Source organism: Tenrec ecaudatus, chromosome 10, assembly GCF_050624435.1.
Source record: "Tenrec ecaudatus isolate mTenEca1 chromosome 10, mTenEca1.hap1, whole genome shotgun sequence".
In the NCBI taxonomy this organism is placed as follows: Eukaryota; Metazoa; Chordata; class Mammalia; order Afrosoricida; family Tenrecidae; genus Tenrec; species Tenrec ecaudatus.
Genome location: NC_134539.1, coordinates 39893444 through 39917935, shown reverse-complemented (window position 1 = coordinate 39917935; position 24492 = coordinate 39893444).

Below are 24492 nucleotides of genomic sequence, written 5' to 3'. Positions count from 1 at the left end.
TTTCCAACCACAAATGCTTCTTTGTTTCCAAATTTTGTTCTCCATTCACCAGTAATTATCAAAGAATCTTGATTGCATGCTAGATCAATTGATTCAAAATGTCTCCAAATCCTTTGAAGTTGCCCACAGGTATATGTTGCTTTGAGAGTTTCATATGATAATTATATTAATAAAATTCATAACTTTCTACCTCCTGGGATATAACATTCATCATCGTAGTAGATCAATTTCAATGAATTATTTAAATGATTTCTCAGAAATATACCCTAAATTTTGCCTTCCTCCAACCTACCTCGACAAGAAATAAAGGGAAAGTGAGCGAAAAGAAACTAAGCCCTAGTTTATGCTTCAGGGGTCATTTTGCTGTAGGGACTTTGTTAGCCCTTAATGTAAAATGTTCTGTGGTTGCCCTACTTTTCTGGGGTATATATTTATATTTTCATAGCTAGCCAAGAAATGTATGTATCAACCAATGGTTAAGAATATATGGTTCATATTTGCTCTTGGTATTGAATAAGCCACATTTTGCTATCAAAGTTGTGATAATACTTTAAAACAACATTAAATTTCATCCTAAATAATAACATCAATAATATTTAGGGTGCCATTAGCCATCAGTTAAAACTTATATTAGGAGAGAACTTTTTTTGATACGTTTATGATTATTGTTTACTTAAATTTTTATGGTTAAATTACTTGTTGCAGATTTAAATGTTTCACATATTATTGATAATAACATATTTCCTGTTTTTAAATAGTGTACTTCCTCTGACCGTGTTTCTTGGGCAGTCTTGAAGTTTGAACTACCAGTCAATCTAAATGTGAACTATCAAATGTAAATGTAAATTTAAAAGCATTTTATTAATAGAACAATGTTTGACCATTGTAAATCACTCATGAGTTTAAAATCCAGGTGAAAATTTATCTCTGCCATGACATTGCTCAAAAAGATGATGTTGCACAGGATCCTGGGTCTAAGGAGATCAAAATCCTTCAGACAACAATAAGTGCATCTGTAGCAGAACCTGCTGTAGAGTGAACTCATGAAATATATGTTGATTTAATGAACTTGTCCATCACTATGCACAATCGTCTCATCACAAAGAGATAATATCTTCAGGAGATACATTCCTCTTCTGGTTGTCATACAACTTGTTCATAATTTTTAATTATGTTGTTCTCATTATCTAAGTGTTTTGTTTTTTCTAATTTGTATTACAGTCATTTTGACAGACTCATAGCATTTGAAAAGTCATGCAAATTTGGTTTTCATATTTATTTCTCTATTAAATGCTGTAAATAATTGATTCACAGGTCACTTTCTGGAAATGCATTTAACTATTTTAACATAGATAAGCACTTCATGCACTTTTGAGATAATACGGCAACTAAATTAACAGTTGAAATGTCCATGGTCAAAGTAGTGTAGAACTTTGTGGAAGCCTGATTGCGTAATGGTTAAGAGCTTAGCTGCTAACTGAAGCTTCAGCAGTTTGAGCCCACCAGACGCTCCCAGAAGAAAGATGTGGTCTCTCGTGTCGACAAAATGCAAAGCCTCCCTGGCCTTCCCAGGAAGCTCTGCTCTGTCTGGAGAGGTGCTATGAGTCTGGTTCGACTCGACTACAGTGGAGTTTGGGGTCAATAAATTTACATAGACATATGAGCTTACGATTTTTTTCAATAAAAGTATATCATCCAAATGAACTTAGGAAGCATGTTCCATGAGAGGCCTGACTATATGAAACTGAAATTTTCTAAGCATAAGGTTCATCTTTTGCTTATCAGTAAGAGGAGAATTATTAGCTTCGAAAAGTTGGTATTGTGATGTATATTGTTTACAAAGACATATCCAGGGTCTTCAGCAATGGACATATTTGTTAAAATTACAAACCGATACAAGGAAATATATGTGCTTTTGTGTTAATCCCATTTCTGAAGGAACCATTTTTCAATGTATTAACTTTAAATTTACTCTAAAGCTAACTTCCTTGAGAATTCGACAATATGTCATTATATGTATAAGGCATTATATATATTTTCACATATATTTATATACACACACATATATATTAGCATTTATATGTGTGGGTAATACTTTATATATAATGTGTTTATGCTGTATGCACATATATTTGTTTATGTCAATATGAAATAGAGGAAATTAAAAGTCTTCAAAAAAAGAGAATCCATTCATAAATTACAAATGTAGGATAAGGTCATGAGATATCAATGGAATCAGGTACCAGGCATCAAAGACCTCAAACAAAACAAAAATCATATTGATGTGAATGAGGGGGAGGGCAGACTGAAAGCCCATCAGTAGACAATTGGACATCCCCTTACAGAAGGATCACAAGGAAGAGACAAGCCAATCTGTGTGCAGTATAGCTTCCTCTCCCCCCCCCTCACCCACTGTCATGACCCCAATTCTACCTTACAAATCTGACTAGACCAGAACATGTATACTGGTACGGATAAAAGCTATCAGCACAGGGAATACAGGAGAGATAACCCCCCCAGGACCAATAAGGGGAGTAGCACGACTTACTAGGAGGGTAAAGGAAGTGGGGGTGGTGGAGGAAGGGGGAACTGATCACAATTGGCTTATACCCAACTCCCACAGGGACAGACAACAGAAGGGAGAGAATGGTTGGTGTAAGACCAAAAAATAAATTAAAAAGAAGAAGAATGTATAAGTTATCAAGTGTTCATGGGGCAGGGAGGGTGGGAGAGGTAGGGGAAAATACGAGGAGGTGTTACCAAGGGCTCAAGTAGAAAGAAAATGGTTTTTAAAAGATGCTGACAACACATGTACAGACGTGTTTGACACAATGGCTATGTGTGTGAATTGTGATAAAAGCTGTAAGAGCCCCCCAATAAAGTAATTTTTAAAGAAATTAAATGACTGAATAAATAAAATGTATTTATGTCAGAAGAAGCAGATGACTGCTATCCCTAGCTTATGAATTTGGAGGACTTGGACTTTGGTTGAGATCTCTTGCATTTTGATGGCCCAGTGAATGGCAGCTGGGAACTACTGATATTTGCCATTCGTGGTCCCTTTGATTTTTCATGACATGTCTTAGTCTAGAAGGCTTGGGTCTGCCTTTGTGAATGAGAGTTATTGAGAGCTTTGTCCTAGCTCCACCCCTCATAATATTCATAGCGTCCAGTCGCTTGAGTTTTGATCTGCACACATCAACCACTGATGTATTTTGACCTAAAAAGCTGTCTTATACACTTTTCTACACAGTATTTGAAATTGTATAACATTGGCTAAATTAAGGATACTATCAATTAGATTACCATCTGCTTCTTAGGAATGATTTATAATGTTCCCCAATAAAAGGATAGTGTGTCTCTCATGTTGACCATGGACATATATAAGCCATAAAAACATAAATAGATTTTAAGTTCACACTTAATAGTATCCCTCACTTGAGAATAATTAGTTCGTATGACATGCCCCTACTTTATATTTACCCTCATGCAGATAGTGTAGAGATGAGAATGCTCTGGAAAGTGTGGTGAAGAAATCAGATGGTGTCTGGCTATAAGGGAAAAATAGCATCTAGGTCCTTAAAAACTTGTCAGAGCAAGTTTTAAAGACATCTTTAAAGCATTGAAGGGCAGAGATGTCTTTGAGGGTGAACTTGTGATTTACATAAACTGTGGTACTTTTTAGTCACCTTATTAAATTCAGGTGAAAGTTGGCACTGAATAAAGAAGACTGAAGGAGAATTAGTACAATTGAACTATGATGTTGCCTAAAAGTATGGAAGGTCCTGGATGAAGTACAAACAGAATGCTCTTGGGCTGTGAGGGTAGCAAGACTTTGCCTCATATTCTTTGACTACATTGTCAAGAGTGACCAATCCTTGCAAAAGGCACCATGCTTGGAAAGCTAGGTGGGCAATGAAGAAGAGGGAGATCTTCTCCAAGATGGATCGAACACTGATGAAGAATGGGATCGTATGTAGTAAGAACGATGTGAGGATGGCCCGTACTACACAGGGTGCTTCATTCTGTGGTACATAACAAGGTCTCAATGAATGGGAGCCAACATAGTGGAACCCAACACGTGTGTGGCTTAAGGAAGCACATGATTGGAACATAGTAAGTGCACAACAAAATCAAGTTGCATTGAGTTATATTGAATTTGATTTCACAAACAAATATTCCTTTGGAAAAGCACACATACATTTTTGAAAGTACACATTAGCCTAGATTGAATGAAAATGTTTCCTTTTGTATTTTTGTTGGTTTAAATTGCTTAATGAATTACCATTTGCTATGAGCCTTGTGGTTATTTTCTTTTAATGATTTTTCATTTTCAATTGTGACAGAGCACAGGATCCCCAGAGCATACATTCCAGTAAAATGGAGAATTGCAAACTATAACTCACCCCTTCTAACCGACATTACAATAAAGCAGTGGTTAATAGGTGTCATGTATTTTAATGTTCTGTACTTAAACTTTTTAAAGGTTTGTAGACTCTCTTTTCTAAGTTAATATTTCAAAAAGCGGTGACAAACGAAGTCCCTAAAAATTGTGACATTGTCAACTAGTCTCATAAAAAATAGGTTGTACATATCTAAATATACTTATTTATGACAATGGGGAAATAGAGCTATGTGCATATATTTATAGGTTTAGTATTAAGGTAGCAGATGAACATTGGGTCTCAACTCAAGTACTTTCTCAATGCAAGAACACTTTGTTCTATTAAACTGGCATTCCATGATGCTCACCTTCCCAACATGATCACTGAAGACAAAAGGGAACATAAGCAAATGTGGTGAAGAAAGCTGATGGTTCCCAAGTATCAAACAATTTAGTGTTTGGGGACTTAAAGGCTTGAAGGTAAATGAGCAGCCATCTAGCTCAGAAGCAACAAAGCCCACATGGAAGAAGCACACCAAACTCTGTGATCACAAGGTGTCAAAGGGATCAGGTTTCAGGCATCAAAGATGAAAAATGCATATCATTGTGAATGAGGGGGAGTGCAGATCGGGGACCCAAAGCCCATCTGTGGGCAACTGGACATCCCCTTACAGAAGGGAGGAGATGAGCCAGTCAGGGTGCAGTGGAGCAACAAGGAAACATACAACTTTCCTCTAGTTCTTAAATGATTTCTGCCCCTCCCCCACTATCATGATCCCATCTACCTTACAAATCAGGCTAGACCAAAGGATGGACACTGGTACAGATAGGAACTGGAAACACAGGGAATCCAGGACAGGTAAACCCCTCAGGACCAGTGCTGAGAGTGGCGATACCAGGAGGGTGGAGGAAAGGTGAGGGAAAAGGGGGAACTGGTTACAAGGATCTACATCTAACCTCCTCTCTGGGGGACAGACAACAGAAAAGTGGGTGAAGGGAGACATCAGGCAGTGTAAGATATGCCAAAATAATAATAATTTACAAATTATCAAGCATTCATGAGGGAAGGGTACCGAGGAGGGAGGGGGAAAATGAGGAGCTGAAACCAAGGGCTCAAGTAGAAAGTCAATGTTTTGAGAATGATGATGGCAACAATTGTGCAAATGTGCTGGACACAATGAATGGATGTATGGATTGTGAGAACCTTTGGATGAGCCCCCAATAAAATGATTTTTAAAAATAAGTGTAAAAATTGTGTTATTTTGTTTTCATTTTTAAAGATGCAATTCTGTCTCTCGGAAGTTAAAATGAAATTATGTGAACCAATAGAAGGGATGCCAAAAGTGATTGAAGAGCACAGGTTGTCCCTGCTTTAGCAACACTCAACTAATGAACCATCCATAGTTAAACCCCATAGAGCATTCAGAAACAATTTCAACCAGTAAATGTACTAGTAAGTCAGAGAATTGAAATCAGTCTGTTTCTACCTCCCAGTTCTAAATTCACTCTCCTTAAACTCCAAATTTTTGAAACTGGTGAAGCAAAAAAATGCAAGGAAGGAAAGAGACATTTCTTGAGGACCCTGCCTTGCAGATTGTTTGGTGAAAGGGTACCACTCTGACATACATCGTTCCTGATTTTAAACCATGCACACGTTCTTCGAAGGACTGCCTCGTGTTCCATGGATAGGTAGCACAGGAGCACTACGAAGGGTCCTGGGTTCTGTTCTCCTCAACGTTACTCATAGTTTTCTAAGATCAATTTAATCCAGTGCATTTACTTCATCAAAAAACACGAGCAAATGTCTTTGGGGGAATTCCCTGTTTTAAGCCAATATTCCTCTGACACCATCAATGGTATCTCTCATCACATGATCTCTTCTGAATCTGGGGTGAAATTTTGACACTCCCTGCCAATGTACTGCTCGAACACTTATTGAATGATTGTTAAACAAATGAGGATACTCTGTGTTGTTCATGTAGAAGATGTTTCACAATATCTGATGTTATTTTATGTTCTTAGTATATGGAAAGGTATACTATATACTAAGATAACATTTGATTGACATTAGATACAAACTATACCTAACTGTTCCCACTTACATGAAAGGGTTTCAAAAGTTTCTGGAAAAGGATGCAATTAAAACAAAATGGAATTCCCCCTGAGCTATTTGAAGCCGCATCCTCCAAAGGTCAGTGTTGATGAATCATAGGTAAGGAGGAATGAGGAAATTGGATCGCTAGAACCAAGGGCTCTGGAAACCAAGGTAAAAGGTGTGAGTTGCATTTTAAAGGGATTGAAAGAAGCACATGGTTTTAAGGAAATTAACTGATTTAGTTCTTCAAAGGACCATCTGGCTGCCTGCTGCTTTCAAATGGTTCTTAAAGTAGAAACTGAGTTAGAAGGCCATTGTAGGCTGGGTAATAAATGATAGGCCAGGTCCCCAACATAGAAATAAAGCTGAGCAGAAATGAAAGAAAGTGATTGCATGTTTTTGCAGTGAAAGTCCAGAAGACTTTGTTGATGACGAGGAGGCAAAGGAGGAAGAAAAAGAGAAGATGCCTATTTTCATTCCCGTGAAAATGAGACAAGAATAGATGCTACAAAAGACACAAGGGGGTTTAACAATAGTAGTGATCACAGTGATGATGAGATGACATATTTATTCCCTAGAGTAGAATGTTCAAGATGATAATTAGACCTACAAGTCTGAATTTAGAAGGAGTGATCAGATCTGGAGACAATATTTGAAAATCTTTGGAAGGACAGCAGAGAATCTTTAAATTCATGGGACTGGGTGAGTCCCAGGATCATTGTAACATTTCATGGAGAAAGATAATGTGGGTACAGATCCCCATGAGACTACCAGAGTAAGGTAAACAAAACCAATTGCCATTGAATTAATTCCAACTCACAGTAACCTAGGTAGAGTTTCTGAAACAAAATTTGTCTAGTGGGTTTGAACTGCTGACCTTGCAGCCAGCAGCTAAATCATTACCCCACGGCACCACTAGGGCTCCTCATCTGATGAAGAGGAAGGCCTTATTTTTGACAACTTTCCAAATTGGTTCCAATCAGAAACTGATAGGAAGCAGAAGTGACCCTACCTCACCAGTCACTGAATGACACCTGTGCAGAAAGTACAGTGAAGCGTCCGCTGAAAAACGCCCGCTTCCCAATGAGCAGAAGGGCAGCATACATGGACTCTAGGGGAAGGCCAGAATTCCGACTCTTCCTGTGGCGACAAAATAGATCCATGACAGCGGAACAGTCAATTCTATGAAAGCACACATTTACAAATGAGACAAATAAATAAAAATCAACAGAGTTTCTTTTGGTCAAAGATTCAGGGATGGCCTAGCGAGTTGATTCTGGTCTACTGTCTGTCATAGTTTCAATTAAGTTGTTGACTGGAATACAATCATCTGAGAGGTTGTTTTTTTTTTAATTTCCAACATTTTTATTGGCACATAATTTACATATCATTCAATTCAATATTTTAATTATTCAATCATATCAAGGAATATTGTACAGTCACCACCACATCAATCTCAGAGCACCCCACACACATATATACACACTGGATAAATCACCTTTAACATGAGTTGTACAATCAAAATCAGTTCTAGTGCTCCCTCCGCCCTACCGCCTCCATTATTTACTCCTGAAATCTTTCCCTTCCTCTCCCCTGCTTCACCCCTGCATTCCCTATTACCCCTTGTGTCAGGTATTTTCATTATGTGTCCAATCCTCCTGTGATTCACAGCTGGGAAGCCCAACAGAAAACAATAAAAAGCAAAATTGTACTAAGGTGGTAAGGCTAAAATCATAATAGTATATAGTCAAAAATGCAAATAATGCATACACAGGAAAAGACCCCCATCAACATACAAAAAGGCAGGGAGTAAAGTTCTGTCATGGAACAAGTAAGAGATACTTGCCCCAGCACAAATTCAATTGGTCTCTGTAGGGCGGCCTTGGTACTTGTACTAAATCTTAGGTCTAACTTAAGAGCAATTAGTTCTTACATCATGGTCCTACACAATACACACCTTCATGAAGACATCACTGAAAACAAGGGTGCTGCAGCAAAGTGTGGTACATATAGATGGTGCCTAGTTATCAATTGGCATAGTGTATGGGGTCTTCAAGGCTTGTATTCAAACAAGCAATCATCTAAGTGAGGAGTCAACTAAGTCTGTGGTAGTTATATTATCTGTTGTCAATTTGAGACTTAGGAGTGTAGGGGTGGATTTTAGCCTGTCAATCAGGTCACAGCGTGGTGACCTCATTTGGCAGTGTTAAGGAGATAAATGGCTCGCTGTAAGTGGGACATGAGCTTACTTCCTATGAGACATCCCTGTTGAGAAGACGCATGGAGGGAGGCTGATGGAGCCAGAGCTCTGGAGCCATGTGGAAGCCCCTACCAGAACAGAGATGAAATGCCTCTACCAACACTGGATCTACAAGATTTTACAGCCACTGGCCTTTGTTCTTCCTGCATTTGGCCTCATTGCATGTGGTTCATGAGTCTGAAGAGGAATTTATAGATCGGTATCAGATATATGGGCTAATATCAGACATGGATTTGATCTGGCCTGGGCTGGAATATTTCCTCAATATTCAATTGCTCTTGTATATAAAGCAATTTCTTATATACATATGCGGGTCTACCTGGATTGGTTTCTCTAGTCTCTGAACGAACACAGAGTCCAAATGGAAGAAGCACACCAGATCTGTATGATCCAAAGGTGATAATTACAATATTCAAGTATGGTGAATAGAAAAGTATCAGGGTTAAAGTTACGAACACCCAAGCTATAGAAGGTTATGGAGGACAGTGGGAACACAAAACCTGTCTGCAGGTTTCTAGTCAGACTGGGATGCTGGCAGATCCATTCTAAACCAAAGCCAAGCTTCTCAAACACCATTGTAATCATGATCGCGCTGTTTCGAACTCGATACTTGGCCAGTTGATTCCCCCACAAACACGAACTGGATGCATCTGACAGTTTTAATGGGTCGAGAAGATTCGCTTCCAAGTTCTCTCATTGGCACGGAGGGTGACTTTATTAGCAGCTAGCAGGGAGTTGTCACATGGGCTCGCATAGAGCTGCTTGAACACAACATCTGGTCTACTCTAGACTGAGTGATTAAGAGGGACTGAGACTAATGTTGTAACATCTTTTACGGCACAGCCTAAGACATTGCCAACAGCATGTCTACAAGAGTCCAGTCTGATTCAGTAAGGAAAGGGACTTCATAAGTGTTTGAATTCTAGGAAGCAAGGATTATTCATTGGGGGTGGGGTGGGATCCGGCACCTATTGACGACAGGCTGTTACAATACACGTGCAAAGCCTATGCTTAGAACTATGTTTTAGCGTAATGCGCAAGATCTAATCTTCACTGAGTCTTTAAAGCTGCGTACGTCAGTCTGAACACCTATCTATGGTTCTAATGTAGCCTTGCTTTGGTGCAAGGAAAGGAACCCCGGCACGCGAAGCAGCGGACTGCCAAGTTCAAGTCCCAGTTCAAACTCACCAGCTCACCAAACTCATTTCAGGAAGAGAAAAATGAGGCTTTCTGCGTCTGTAAAGATTTGCAGCCTCATAAACCCAGAGGAGCAGTCCTACAGCTCTGAAGTTACTCTGGCTCCCTAGGAGTTGCGATCCATGGAAAATGGCCCTGGGTTGGGTGGGTGACTGCTAGAAAGGATTGAAGCCATTTTAATTATTGAAAAACTGCATGTTTGGCAGGGGCTTCTGATGGGGAATTTGTTGAGAGTAATTTGTTGCTGTTTCAATCTTTTCAAAGTGAAGGAAAATATACATGGCATTGAACAAGCCTTCAAAGATAATGTCTCACCGAAGGCTGGCTATCGACCACATTTCTTTGAGGCGGGGTCCCCACAGCCGTGCCAATAATCCCATCTCACATATGAGGCTTCTGAAAAGGCTCACAATGCCTCTCCTGAAGCTTGTGTTTCAGGGTTCCACTTGTAATGTTTCCAATTCTGGTAACAAGAACAAACCCAAATTGTCAAAGTTCCAGTCTGTTTCAATATCCTTTCACTACCCGTGGCAGGACCAGCTGCAGCCCTGCCTTAATGAGCAAGAATGAGCAGCTCTTAAATCACATATCCAAAACGCAGGTACTGCCTGATTTAGGAAAGTAGAACTTGAACTCTATTTCTAATTTTCTTATAGGTGTTCCTTTTGGGGGCCAGTTTGAATATCTACCACAACATAAGTGGTCATTTTAGGTAGCATTTCAAATCTACTGTGGTAAAGTTTAGAAGCAGAATATAAAGTGACCAAAAGGAACCAGACATCGGCTATCCTCTTACGTGGTACAAGAAAAATGCAGGGAAAGTTTGCAGTGGTGGGATTGGGGGAGGAGTGGGGGAGGGGTGGGGAAGGACTGGGGGAGGACTGGGGGAGGAGTGTGGGAGGAGTGTAGGAGGAGTGGGTGAGGAGTGGGGGAGGAGTGTGGGGGGTGGGGATGGAATCCAACACTAAAAATAAGGGCACTTAATTTTTAAAAATGTAAAAGAATCAAAGGTAATAAATAAAGCTGTAGATATTACTGGACATAGAAGTCAAAATTAATTGATGGTGAACAGGGCTACAATATTAGTTTATGAATTTCTTAATTCCTAAACGAGGGGTCAGGATTTCCCCCCAAAATCCCATGAAAATTTGGAAATCAAGTGTAATTATGTAACAGTAATTGTTGAATGTAGGCATACTCTTTAACAAGGAGTCTGGTAGGTCATATTTTATCTTAATTTTATATCATAACATTTAATTAACTTAATTTTACAAAGCAAAATTGAATAGTTTTAGAAGATAATCATGCTAATTAACAGTAAATTTAGTTATGTCTGCTTTGCTACTTAGAAAACAAGGTTTTTTTACCTTACTTTCCATACATATATTTCTGTTGTCACTTTGTTTTCATTATTTTGGCTCGTGAGTTAGAACTCCATGATTAGCGTAGTGCGGAATTTCTTCCCTGTGTCTGCAAATGAACATCAGTGCAGTTTTAAATGCCTCTGCAATGCTTCATAGAAGAGTGAAAAAACATCATCTCATAAACAGAAAAGAAGGACCATTTGGTGTCCATATAATGGATATATTACTCTTTATCACACACCGATTACATGTTAAGCATTTCTTATTAGCTTTCTAGTCCAAGTATTTTCTATGTTCTAGGTAATAAGAAAAGACAAATACCTGAAGTTCTAGTGGTTCTAGGAAATAATAATAAAAAACAAGTTAGCTATATACTTTATAATATGGCTGATTATCATTGTTGTAGAAAGGGAAAAAGCAAGAAAAGGTTTCAGTGTGTAGGAGGATGGTTGGCACTTGAGGAAGGGACTCCAGAGAAATGCAGACTTGACTAGCTACAGATGACATGGTGGTGGGGAAGAGCACGCAGGGACCTGGGGGAAGGGCATTACAGGAAAACCCTGTCCTATTCAGGGAAAGTATGATTGTTCCCTAACTCCCAGTTGCTAATCCACTAGAACTCTGTACCACAGTGCTTCCAGTAAACATATGTTGAATGAAGAATGGTCTCGACAAAGATGAAATACATATTTAATAATAGCATTAACTTTTAATCATTTTATTCATTTTAGCAAATAAATTCTGCCCTCCTTAGAAGGAAAGCATCACATGGAAATTATTCATACTAGAGAAGAAAAGAGAGACTTTTGTAAACCAAGAAAATAAACTGAGGGGGAAATATGATCAGTATAAGACAGAGAAATGTAGTCTACAGTTTGCCTGAGGGATAAATGCCAAAGCTTATCTCTATCCACTGATAAATTGATCTTATTTCATAAATCTCTGATTTCTAGCATTTCATCAAGGCAAACAGAGGTTCTCACGGGATTGTTCTTTCTTAAAAAAAAGAAATCATTTAATCCAGTTTCAAACCCCAGACAATATTACCACACTATGGATTAGGTACATCTTAACACTGTCACCTCTTGTCCTCTTTTGACTTGGCTCTCTCTTACCTTTCGTCATCTTTCTCTCCCACCAGCCCTCTGGCCTGGAACACATCTGTGAGCTTACTGAACACAGGGCACACAGGGGAGCTGATAACAAGAAGTTCAGGAGAAAGAAAATGTTTTGAAACTGATGGTGGTAGCAATTGTAAACCCTGTTCGATGTGATTGAACTATGGAATGTTATGATATCCGTCAGAGCTCCCCATAAAATGGTAAAGAAAAAAAAGATACCCCGAAAAAAGGAGTGTGTAGAATTTAAACAAGGAGAGCAATTTCTCACATAACAGATAACTGTTGGTTCCGTTTCTTTCACAAAGCTGAGTGTTACAATCTATCAAGCATATTTGCATATGCCATTTTATTGTACTTCCTGTAACAGATATGGATCCTTTCTCGTTGAAAAGATTCATTATTCATCTGCCGATTTTCCTGTTAAGCACACGAACTTAAACCTAACGGAATGTAAGAGCGGTCCGTGGTCCTAACGCAGGGGAAAAATGAGACTTTCTGTTCTGTAAAGTATCACAGTTTTGGAGAACCAGACTGCTGTGCAGGGCTCCCATGAGTCGGGATTGAGTCCCTGGTGACGAGGATGTTTTGTTTTGATATTTATGCTCTTAACAACTATGTGAGGTGGGAATGGCAAATGCCAGTACACCTTTTACAAGCTAACAAACTGAGGAACAAAATCTTAAATAACTTTTCAGAGTTTGTAGAAGGCCACACGATAAGACTAAAACTAGTACTTTACATGTCTTTAAATTTTTTTTACATTTTTGAATGAAATCCATCATTAGAGAATTGTTTCCCACTAATTTTTACTGTTGTATTCTAGTGAAACTTGGGCATTTTTATCATCAGAGAGTAGTAAATTCGAGAAAACAGTCCACAGAGAGTGAAGAGGCAAACATATTAATGTGTATTTCAGAAAGAGATACTACGTGTGGGTCAAGAGTATGCTTGATGTTTGAAAATCAGTCAAACATTTTCTACTTGAAAAACAACTTTGAATTTTCTGTTGAAATGTTATGATATTTTTAAGGCTTCAAAGTCTTCATGTGTCTTTGAAGAAATGGTCTTACATTTACTGTCTTGGAGTAAATATATACATAAATACATTTGACCAAATCTAAAGTGAAAATGTATGCCAAATTACTCTTTCCTTTAATCTTCCATTGTTGAATGATCAGTGTGTGTTATCTTGAGTTTATTATTTCACTGATATATTAGAAAGCATATTATTCTAGGATTTATAAGCTTTATATAGTAGTTTTGCTTTTGACTATCATTGTGAACCAAGTAATCATTTCAACACAGTCCATTACCTTGATGCAAAATTTGAGTAGACTCATATTCTCAGAGAAGATATTGAGCATAAAGAACTATATTTTGTGAGATTCAAATATCTCTAAAAGGATATTGTACTCTCCTCTCATAAAGGTATGTTTGCATTATCTTTGGAAATCCAGAATTGGAGCAAGCTTATCCTTTTACATCTAGAGAATTCAACTTCTTCAAGAATTTTTATGTGATATTTAGGAGGTCTTTCTATCTGTATTGTTGAAAGTCTAGGGTTTAGGGACTTCTTTTGTGTGAATGCTGAAATTAAAATGGCAAATGGTTTTAAGTTGGAAGTCACAGGGCATTTCGTTTTCAAGTGTCTGGTGCTTTAGTAATAGTATTAATAATAATGTAATTGTAAAATTATAATCATAGAAATATCTAGAAGATGCTATTACATATACTATCTTAGTGAATACAACAGCTTCAGAGAGTCAGTATAGTTACCCATATTTCATCCAATATCTCAGAATGTAGTTCTTTTCATGCCGCAATACTATTGGTCCCCTTGGCATAGCTGAAGCTAAAACAGGCAGTTAGTTTGAGGAATACGTGGCCCAAGGATGTTGTTCATAATGTATAGACTCATACAGAAAGAAATACCATCTTCTAAAGTCAACTGAGTACACTGATGGTATCCAAAGCCAGCACATTGCATACGAGTTTGAGTTTAAGTAATTATTCTAGTCTGCATTTTAGTCAGGGGTGGATTGCCCAAGAAGCAAGGTCTGCCCAGACTTACTTAGGTCATGCTTGCTTACTGACATGCATTCCCTCTGTAACAAAGACCTGAGAAAACAAGTCAGACAAACACAGATCACAATCCTGGAACTCTGAGCAGCTGAACAAAGGATAAAGCAGCACATCCTGGTTGAAAAAAGCAACTATGCGGAAGAGGGCTATAACAGAGAAGGGCTAGAACACAGAACCGCCGGGACAGTGTCAGCCAGGCTGGCACAGCAGGGGCATTTTGGGATACAGCAGGCAACATACCCAGATGAGGAGAGGACAACACACAGAATCACCGAAGGACATAAACACCGTGTCAGCAAATTCAGTGTGAATCAAGATGAGAAAAGCACAAATGGGATTTAAGGAAGAAAGTGGGTGTGAAATCCAGAAACACAGGTGAATACAGAGCGGGGAGGGAACCAGTGAAGGGAGGATGAATCACTCATCGGTAATGAACTCTGGTTATTTTGATTGGGGCAGCACTCAAATGGTAAGACCCGTAAATGGCAGCTGGGAATTCTGGATTCAGGTTACCCTTACTCCTCCCATATTGAGTTGACATAGAAATCCAACAACCGAGGAGTTCACTGGTTTCCATGCTGGTGGACAGCAACTGGAAAAATAAACCCTTCTCCCCGACACATTCCTAGTGACTTGTGGTTAGGCCCTCTCTTAACCCCCACCCACCTAGTGGCCAGTGACAGATCCTAACTGCCCCTCCCCAAACAGCCTCTCACCTCCATGTCGTCATCTCCGGAGTCGATGATGGTATGCACTCTATGGGCCACAAGCTGCATGCACAGCTGTATGTTCACACCTATTGCTAGAGGTGCACACACCTGCAGTTAGAGTACCTTATGTCCACTGCCATCTCAGACAGAAGTGCTTCTGCCCAGTGCCAAACCACCCCTTTCTTCTTGTTTTCTTCCTATTTTTGAAATGTACTTTTTCCTCTTCGTTGTCCTTTTTCTTTGGTTTTCTGCCTCATCCAGCATAAGGCTGACATTGTATTCATATTAATCAACCAGACTACTAAACCTGTCATCTACCACCACACTCACTGGGCATGTGATACCACATCCTCCTGAAGCATCGGATCAGCAAAAGATGATGAAAATGCCAGCGTGGCCTACCCAAAACTGACCAGACAACAAAGACCTGTGCCCACACTTCAACTCGTTACCCCACCCATCAGTGACAGCTGACGCACACCTCAGTGCTGCCAAGCTAGAGACCCACTTAGCCCATTTAGCCAACCTGCCCCGATAAGTCAACACAATAGGAAAACCACACAAATCAAAACAGAATCAATAAATACAAGAGCATCACAATGTTTCTGAGAACAGACAACTCCAACAACAAAAATAAGCAGGAGTAAATGGCTTGAGCAAGTGACTGGAATAAAAAATCTGGAAGCCTCCCTGAAGAAGATATAGTATTGGAATGACTTGAGAAGGATTTCAGAATTACGTAGGGTCTTTTGAGAGATCAAGGGAGTCACAGGGAAAAAATCAAGGAAAACATAGTATTCCAGTAGAATGTATGAAAGTTTGCAAGAATAAAATGACAATCTAGAAAATTAGAAGCCATATAAAAATTGCATCCAGAGAAGTCAGCACGTTTACACATATGGGTGAACCTAGCAAGGCGGGAGTTGAGACTAGTGTGTTTTGACACAACTGACAGGATGAGAAGACAGTACAAGTATATTTAATACAACGTAAGTATATTTAAGACAATCTTCCCTATATAATTGTCCGTTTTCCCATATTACTTATTCATTGCCATAACTCTGTTATTATACTTTATGCTCATTTTCATTAAGAATCCATAACATTCATTTATTTAATCAATGGCAGTCCAGGATCTTTTATTTGCCCAAATCATTATTCTTGATAATTATACACTTCCCTAGATTCTTCTGAGGTTATCATCCTGTGGTCACTGTGCTCTGGGAGTACCTCCCTCCCATGCTATTGTGCTATTTGCATTAGAAAGAAGCTGGATTAACTTCTCCAGTAATTAATCAAGATGAGGCTAAATGACAGAGATCCAGCTGTTATACATCTAAACCCTCTAAGTAGGTGATAGCCCTCTAATATACTCATGCATGCCAAGAAATTTGCTACTAATTTTCACTACTCTCTAATCCTTCAAGCTTTTGTCTTAATTCAATACAGAACAGTACAATCAATTCTCTAATTAAAGGTAAGATACAAAAACATCACATTGGATTGGGTCTTATAAACACACTAGTGAATAACATTTAATTCAACTGCATAGATGAGTAGTTTCTAAAGTGAAGATCAAAAACTGCACTCGTGTGTAGCATCCAAAGGTGTATAAGCCACTATCTTATTTGATTAGAAGTTTTCAGCTTGCTATTAAGAATTATAAATAGCTCTTAGAAACACTCTGTACTTCTAAATAGTACCCATTAGATAATCTCATTATCAGTACATAGAGTGCTTACCATATACTCTGCATAAACAACAACAAGTGTCTTGGATGTAAAAACCTGTAATATAGAAGTCAAGACTCTAATATATGGGAAACAATTGTTAGAAAATATAATAATATTAAGGTATATTATTGAAAAATTTAATGAGAATATAAATTAGGTCTCACTTAACGTATATCCTGGTTAATAAAGAATATATCCAATTATGAGATGTCAGTTCTTTTATCTTAATGTTCATACAAATGACCTAACAATTGTGTTAAAGTATATTTTCTGATGTACTTCTCAGAAGGGTTCTGAAATTCCCGATTCTAGCTAGTTCCCAGGTGGTTCTGCTACTATGGTTCCTCAGGAAACATCTTGAGTAGCAAGCATATAACTACATATCAGATTCTTTTTTCTTTTCAGTTTTTACATTAAGTTATAAAGATTTTGAGAAATTAAATAATTCCTCAAAATTAAACAATTTACAAAGAATATATAAACCAAAATTTAGGCCAGTCTGAATATTTCAGTCAGGAAAATGCAAGTCTCCAAAATTCAGTACACCACACGCCCAAGCTTGCGTTATTGTTGAGAAAGATGAAATGAGGGTTTCTGAACTATTTCCCCCAAAGTTATCAATAAATCCAGGTGGTGAAGGAGAATATAGACTTTTCCAGAGAGTATATAAAAAATGTGTTGTTGTTAGATGCCTCAGATTCAACCCCTCCCCATAGCAACCCCACGCACTACAGAAGGAAGCACTTCCCTGCACATCCTCACAGCGTTCCCGCTCCGGAGCCAATTGTTGCAGCTCCCGTGTCAGCCATCTCCCTGAGGGCCTTCCTCTGCTTTACCAAACAGCACATCCTTCTCCACGGACCGGTCTCTCCTGAGAACATGTCCAAGTATGTAAGATGAAGGCTCACCATCTTTATCTTTAAATGGCAATCTGGCCATACTTCTTCCAAGACAGATTGGTTTGTCATTTTAGCAGCCCATGCTACTTTAAAAATTCTTCTCCAGGAACACAATTGAAATGCGTCGATTCTTCTCCGGATCTTCCTTGCTCACTGTACAACTTTCACGTGCATTTGAAGCAATAGAAAATGCAATGGCTTGGGCCAGATGCACCTTAGTCCTCAAAGTAACATCCTTGTTTTCAATACACTAAGAGATCTTGTGCAGCAGATTTACCGAATGTGGCTCATCTTTTGATCTCTTTGCACATTTCTTTATGTTTGACTTTGTCTTCTTGAGCTTCGCTCAGAAATTCTCTATTCAGCTCTTTTACTGTGTCTTTTCTTCTTTTGCTTTATTTACTCTACAAGTTTCAGTCTCATCTGACATTGATGATCATTTCTTTATTTCTTAGCTTTATAATGACCTTTAGCTTTCTTCATGAATGAGGTTCGTGTGTCCTTACACAGACCATCGGGCCTTCTTTCGTCAATGTTCGATGCATCAAATCTGTTCTTTCAATCCTCTCCAAAATCGGGTTGGATAGACTGAACGCTGTTTGGGGAATCTCATGGATTTGCTTTCATTTTCTTCAGCTTTAATTTGAACTTGCATATGTTAAATTGATAGTCTGCTCTACAGTCAGTCCTTGGCGTAGTTTAGGCTACTGATATTTAGCTTCTATATCATATCTTCCTACAGATAGAGTCAATTTGATTTCTTTATATTCCATCTGGAGAAGTCAATGTGTACAACCACCATTTGTTATTGAAACTGGTACTTGGTATGAACAAATTGTTGGTCTTGAAAAATTCTATCATGTCATCTCCAGCTTCATTTTTATCACCAAATCCATATTTTCCTACCACGATTCCTTTCTCTTTGTTTCCAACTTTTGTGTTACAATTGCCAGTAATGATCAGGGCATTTGATTGCATGTTTTATCAAGTTCAGATTCAGGCTGTTGGTAGAATTCTTCGATTACTTCATCACTAACTTTGTGGAATGTGCATAAATTTGAATAAAAGTTTTATTGATTGGATTTTCTGGAAGGCAGATAGATAAAATCTTATCACAAACAGCACTGTACTTCAATGTTGGTTTTGAAATATCCTTTTTGAGAAAGCAACGCCATTCCTCTTTTTCGTTATTCCCAGCATAGTAAAACATGGTTTTTTAAAATTCAAAATGGCAACACCAGTCCATTCCAGCTCACTAATAGCTAGACTATAGATCGTAACGTGTTCCTCTCATGATTTTCATTTATCCAAGACTCCTATTCACACATGTAATCATTAGCCGTCATTTCTAGCTGTTTTTTCGTGCCCAGCAGCAAAGATCTGATGGCTCCATTCCCACAGGCTTTCCCGAGGGCATGTCATCAAGGTTGACTCTGCTTGGAGAAATCAGCTCCTCCCTTGTCACCCTTTAAGTGCCTTCTGACGGCAGGTGTTCATCAGCTCCTCCCCTTTAATCAGTTCCTCCCCTTTAATCAGCTCCTCCCCTTCAAGTGCCTTCTGACCGCAGGTGGTCATCCTCTGGCATTATGTCTCACAATGTTCTGTTTCCGTTCATTAGGCCTTCTCTATGTGACAATGTTTGGAAGCTATGCATCATGTTTTCAGGGGCTACTGCCTGTCCACTTCCTCTAAAACGGGCAGTCGAGTCCTTTGTTTTCTGTTCTTGGTCTGGAAGCCCTACTTAAAACTGTTCACATTGGCTGACCCTGTTGGCATTTGAAATATCAATGACATATCTGCCAGCAGCTCAGCAACACACAAACCACCATAGTATCACAATACGACAAACTGACAGATGATTATGGAGTATTCTGATGAGGTGGTACCTAAAATGGGTAGAGGTAATAGCTTGATCATAAAGTTGGCAGGAGGATTTAGGGGAAATAAGTAATTCAATTTTCAAAGAAAATTAAAATAAGTAGTTAAAAGTCATTGCATAAAAAGCCATATACAAAAACCAATAGCCAATATTACACTCAATGGAGAATGGCTGAAAATATGTTCACTGAATAAGGGAATCCAACAAGGGTGTCCCTGATCCCTACTCCTATTCAGCATTGAACTATCACACTACCTAAAGCAATCTATGAATTCAGTGAAATATCAATTCAAATTTCAGCATCAGTCTTCAAAGAAATGGAAAAAACTCTGATTACCAACTTCATATAGAAAAGGAAGAAGCCCAAGACAAGCAAAGAACTCCTCAAAAAGGAGACTAAAGTAGGTCCCTTGCATGACCTAACCTCAAAATCTACTATCCAGCCACAGTTGTCAAACAGCCTAGGGTAATGTTAGATACTCAAAGCAGTGGATGAAAACAGAACACCCAGAAACAAAATCACTAAATGGGAAACTGATGCCCCCTCAATAAATGGTGTTGGAAATTCACGTACAGAAGAATGAAATAAAACCCACCACTCACTCCATGCACAAAAACACACTCAAACCAGATCAAATACCTAAATGTAAAACCCCAAACTATCAGGAACATCAATGATAAATTTAGGACGAAGATGAGAGCCCTAGTGCAGGGAATACAATGACTATCAGCAATAACAAAGGAAACACACTTCGTGGAAGATAAAATACATTAATGGGATCTATTAAAAATGAAATACTTGTGTACATTGAAACATAGTGGGAAAAGATATGCATAACAGACAAAGGATTAAGTAGTAAAATCTACGAATATTAGAAGCTTCCAACAAGAAATAAAACAATAACCTTCTGAGAAAGTGGACAAAAGGCCTGAACCTGCACAGAGGATTCACAAAGAATGACCCTCGAATGGCTCACGAACACATGAGGAAATACTCCTTGTCAATAGCCATCCGGGAAATGCAAGTCAAGGCAACAATGAGATACTACCTAGCACCCATTACTGTATCCCCATTCTTAAAAAACTGAGAACAAAAAATGGAGAAGGTGTGATGACAGAGGAACGCTTATCCACTGCTGGAAGGAGATATGGCAATATTGAAAAGAGATAGCAATTGAAGTATCATATGATCCAGCAATACTATTACCTAAAAGAAATAAGGAAGAGATCACGAACAGTTGCTTGCTCGCCAATGTTCATCGCAACAGAGTCCACAATGTTAAGAAACTGGAAACAGCCTAAATTCCCATCAATAGAAGATGGATAAAAACAACAACAACAACTCGGGAACATACACACAATGGAATACTAAGCATCTCTAATAAGGCAGTGATACAACCATGCAACACCTCATCTCATGGGGAGATCAGGAAGACATTATGCTGAGAAAACAGAAGGACAAAATACAATATAAGCCCACTGTGGTAGGAACATGCAGCAGAGTGGACACAAGCTCAGGCTGGCAGGCCATCTATTCTTCTTCTGGCTGAGGATCAAGCAACCTGTTAAACAGCCAGATCAGAGCTAATGAACTACACATCACCCACTCCAGGTAAGTTTAATGTGAAACTTAGGTCGCTTGGCAGGAGAGACCCTCAGGACAGCTGGGATCAAATGGGCAGGGGAGAGGGGAAGATGCTATCTACTGAGTGGTAGCCATGTGGATCATTGGGGTGAGGTCCCCTAGAGAGGGAGGCAGGCCCATCAAAGGGATGAGCCTTACTGAGGGGAGGGGCAGCACAGGAGAGGGGAGAGGGAAAAGTCAGGTCTGGGGTAACATAGGTTCATGTCTGCTGAGGGGAGGGGAAGGAGGACTGACCTCCAGGTGGGGTAAGGAGAGACTGAGGATGCTCTTGGAAACATTAAGTAGGGCGGGTCTTTAGTGGTGTGCAGAGGATGGGAAGAAATGACATCGGGTGTCTGGGAGTTTCTGAGAAACACAGGCTGGTGCCATAGAACTCTGGGACACTGAATCCTGACCTTCAGGGTGCACCTATAGTTTCAGAAGCTGCATGGGCGAGATCCCATATGGGAAATCCAGTGGGTGTACTGGGCTCTACCTAGACACACTTGTAGCCTGAGGACTTAAGCAGAAAAACACCTGGGGTCTGAGAAAACAAGACAGCTGTACCGAGTGGTGTCCTGTTGGCTGACAGACAAGGTCTTGCTGCATCAAAGCCCAGTATGCGATATTAAAATACATATTATTCCAGCAATCCTGTGGTGGCCATTCTGTGATATTCTGCTTATGCACAATCATTTTAGGGAGTAGCTCAGAGGAGCATTACCATTGGAGAGTACCCTCTTGAGTTTGTGTTATTTGTTTCTTTGTTTTTAGGTAAATGAAACCTGGGACATTGAGCCTATAAGAAAAGAAAATAGAATGAGGGTTTGGGGGTGAAGGGGGATGCAGAAGGTTGGAGGAGATATGAGGGAGATGATGTCTAGAAACCCAGGAAGAAAAAGTATGTTTGGAGACTGAATATGAAGGCAATTTTACAATTTTGCTTGACATGACTGAACTATGGAATGATATGACATATGTATTAACTCTCAAGTTACAGCAAATTTTTAAAAGCAAAAAAGAAGAAGAAATCATACATCCAGGAATGGGTTTGAGGCTTGCACTAAATTGTAGTTTCAATTTAAGAATAATGAGTTCTTACGTCATGGCCCTGCTCAACACTCACCTTCATGAAATGAACACTGAAGATACAGGTGCTGCAGCAAAGCATAGTGACAGCAGATGGTATCCGGCTATCAATCAAAATAGTGTCTGGGGTCTCAATCCAAAGAAGCAGCCATCTAAGTGAGGAGTCAACTGAATCCACACTGAAGAAGCAAACCAGTTTGTGTAATCCAAAGATAACAATTACAAAATATGGTGAAGAAAAAGCATCAGAGCTAAAATTATGAGCACTCAATTTGTGGGGAGCAGTGGGAACCCCAAACCCATCCGCAGAGTGTTTAGTCAGACTAGGACACTGGCAGATCCCTTAGCCACAGGCCAAGTGTCTTGAACAGGCTTACTATCAGGCAGAGACCATTGTAACCTTGATTATGCTGGGTGGAACTCAATACTTGGTCAGTTGACCACCCTATAGATGCGATCTGAAGTTTTACTGGGTGAAACGTATCTCTTACTTGTTCCATGAAAGAAATTTCTTCCCTGGCTTTTTGAACATTGATGGGGTATTATCCTTCTTACACGTTACTTGTATTTTTGTCTTTATACTATTATGATATTCTACCTACCCCCTTAGTGCAATTTTGTTTTTTATTGTTTTCTATTGGGTCTCCCATCTGCGAGGCACGAGAGGAGTGGATGCATAATGATCATAAAATCACAAGGGGATATAGAGATTACAGGGGTGGAGGTGGGATAGGGAGGGAAGGGGATTTTAGGAGTAAATAATGAAGGTAGGGGTAAGGAGGGAGCACTAGAATGGAGTGTGATTACACAACTCACTTTAAAAGCTATATAACCATGAAGGTGGGGATACTCTTAAATTGATATAGTAATGATGGTACAGTTCTCCTTGATATGAGTGAACTATTGACTTGTATACTATGTAAATTATATGCAAATAAAACTGTTAGGAAAAAGAGTCATTGAGTAAATTTTGAAAAGTAACCTGATGATTGTTTCCTAGGAAGCTCAATCTTGATGAACTGAGGTACAATGTTGATACTGAAGTCCTTAGAAAATACTTTCATGGTGGTACAAAAAAACTCAGAAATAATAAAAATAATCAGAGATTCACTGAAGTGGGGAGGAGAGGTAAAAGTGAATATTTGGCTTTGGGTGCTGAATGAATTGCAACAGCATTGGTAAAATAGTAGAACCAAAAATAAAGGAGCAGTGTTTGGTGGAGAGATGATTTTTAAAAGTTTCAGGCTGAAGAGCCTTTGTTCTAGCTTCTACAGATGAGGCCCGTAAATTGAATCCGGATTGGAATTTGCTATGCAAATAGCAATAATCAACTTGGCATCATCCCAACAGCATTACCCAATAGAACATAAAACTGGCTGGTTCTTAGAACACACATAGCTCTTGTTTGCTGAGTAGCAGCTGCATAATCTTGTATTAAATCCTATTTCAAGAGCACACCCACACCCCATATCCTCTAAGGTCTTATCATTTCATTTAGACAGAAAACCCTTTTGCAATCAGCCAAGTACTGAAATGGAAAAGAATTTTTAGAGAAAAGGAGTAAAGGAGCCCGGCTTCTGGGTATGTTTGATAGAAACTACCAGATCGTCACAGTTTCACTCTATTCTCTAAAATGTCAAGAATAACAACAGCACTATTGGAGATAAAGATACACAGAACAGTCTAGAGGTACTCAAAGCAAGTAAGCATCCCCATACTTTGGACAATGTTTGCCCAAGGATTTATTTTTCTTATCTCCTTATAATCATATAAATAATTTTGGGGGAATAGAATGAGAAAATAAACACAACATCCTACTTATTTCAATAATGTTATCGCATATACATTTTTTATCTTAAACCCAGAGGAAAAGTAAATAAAAGTAAAGGGATTGCAAGACAGCAAAAAAAATTGGGTTAAAAATTATAACCAAGTTCAAAAATTTATTTGTATTTTCATTAGAACAATCCTAAATCCTCATTTACTTTCATTTACTTACTCGTGTTGTGTTTTGTCATTCTTATAAGAACAGTTTTCTAGCTTCCCAAGCAGACT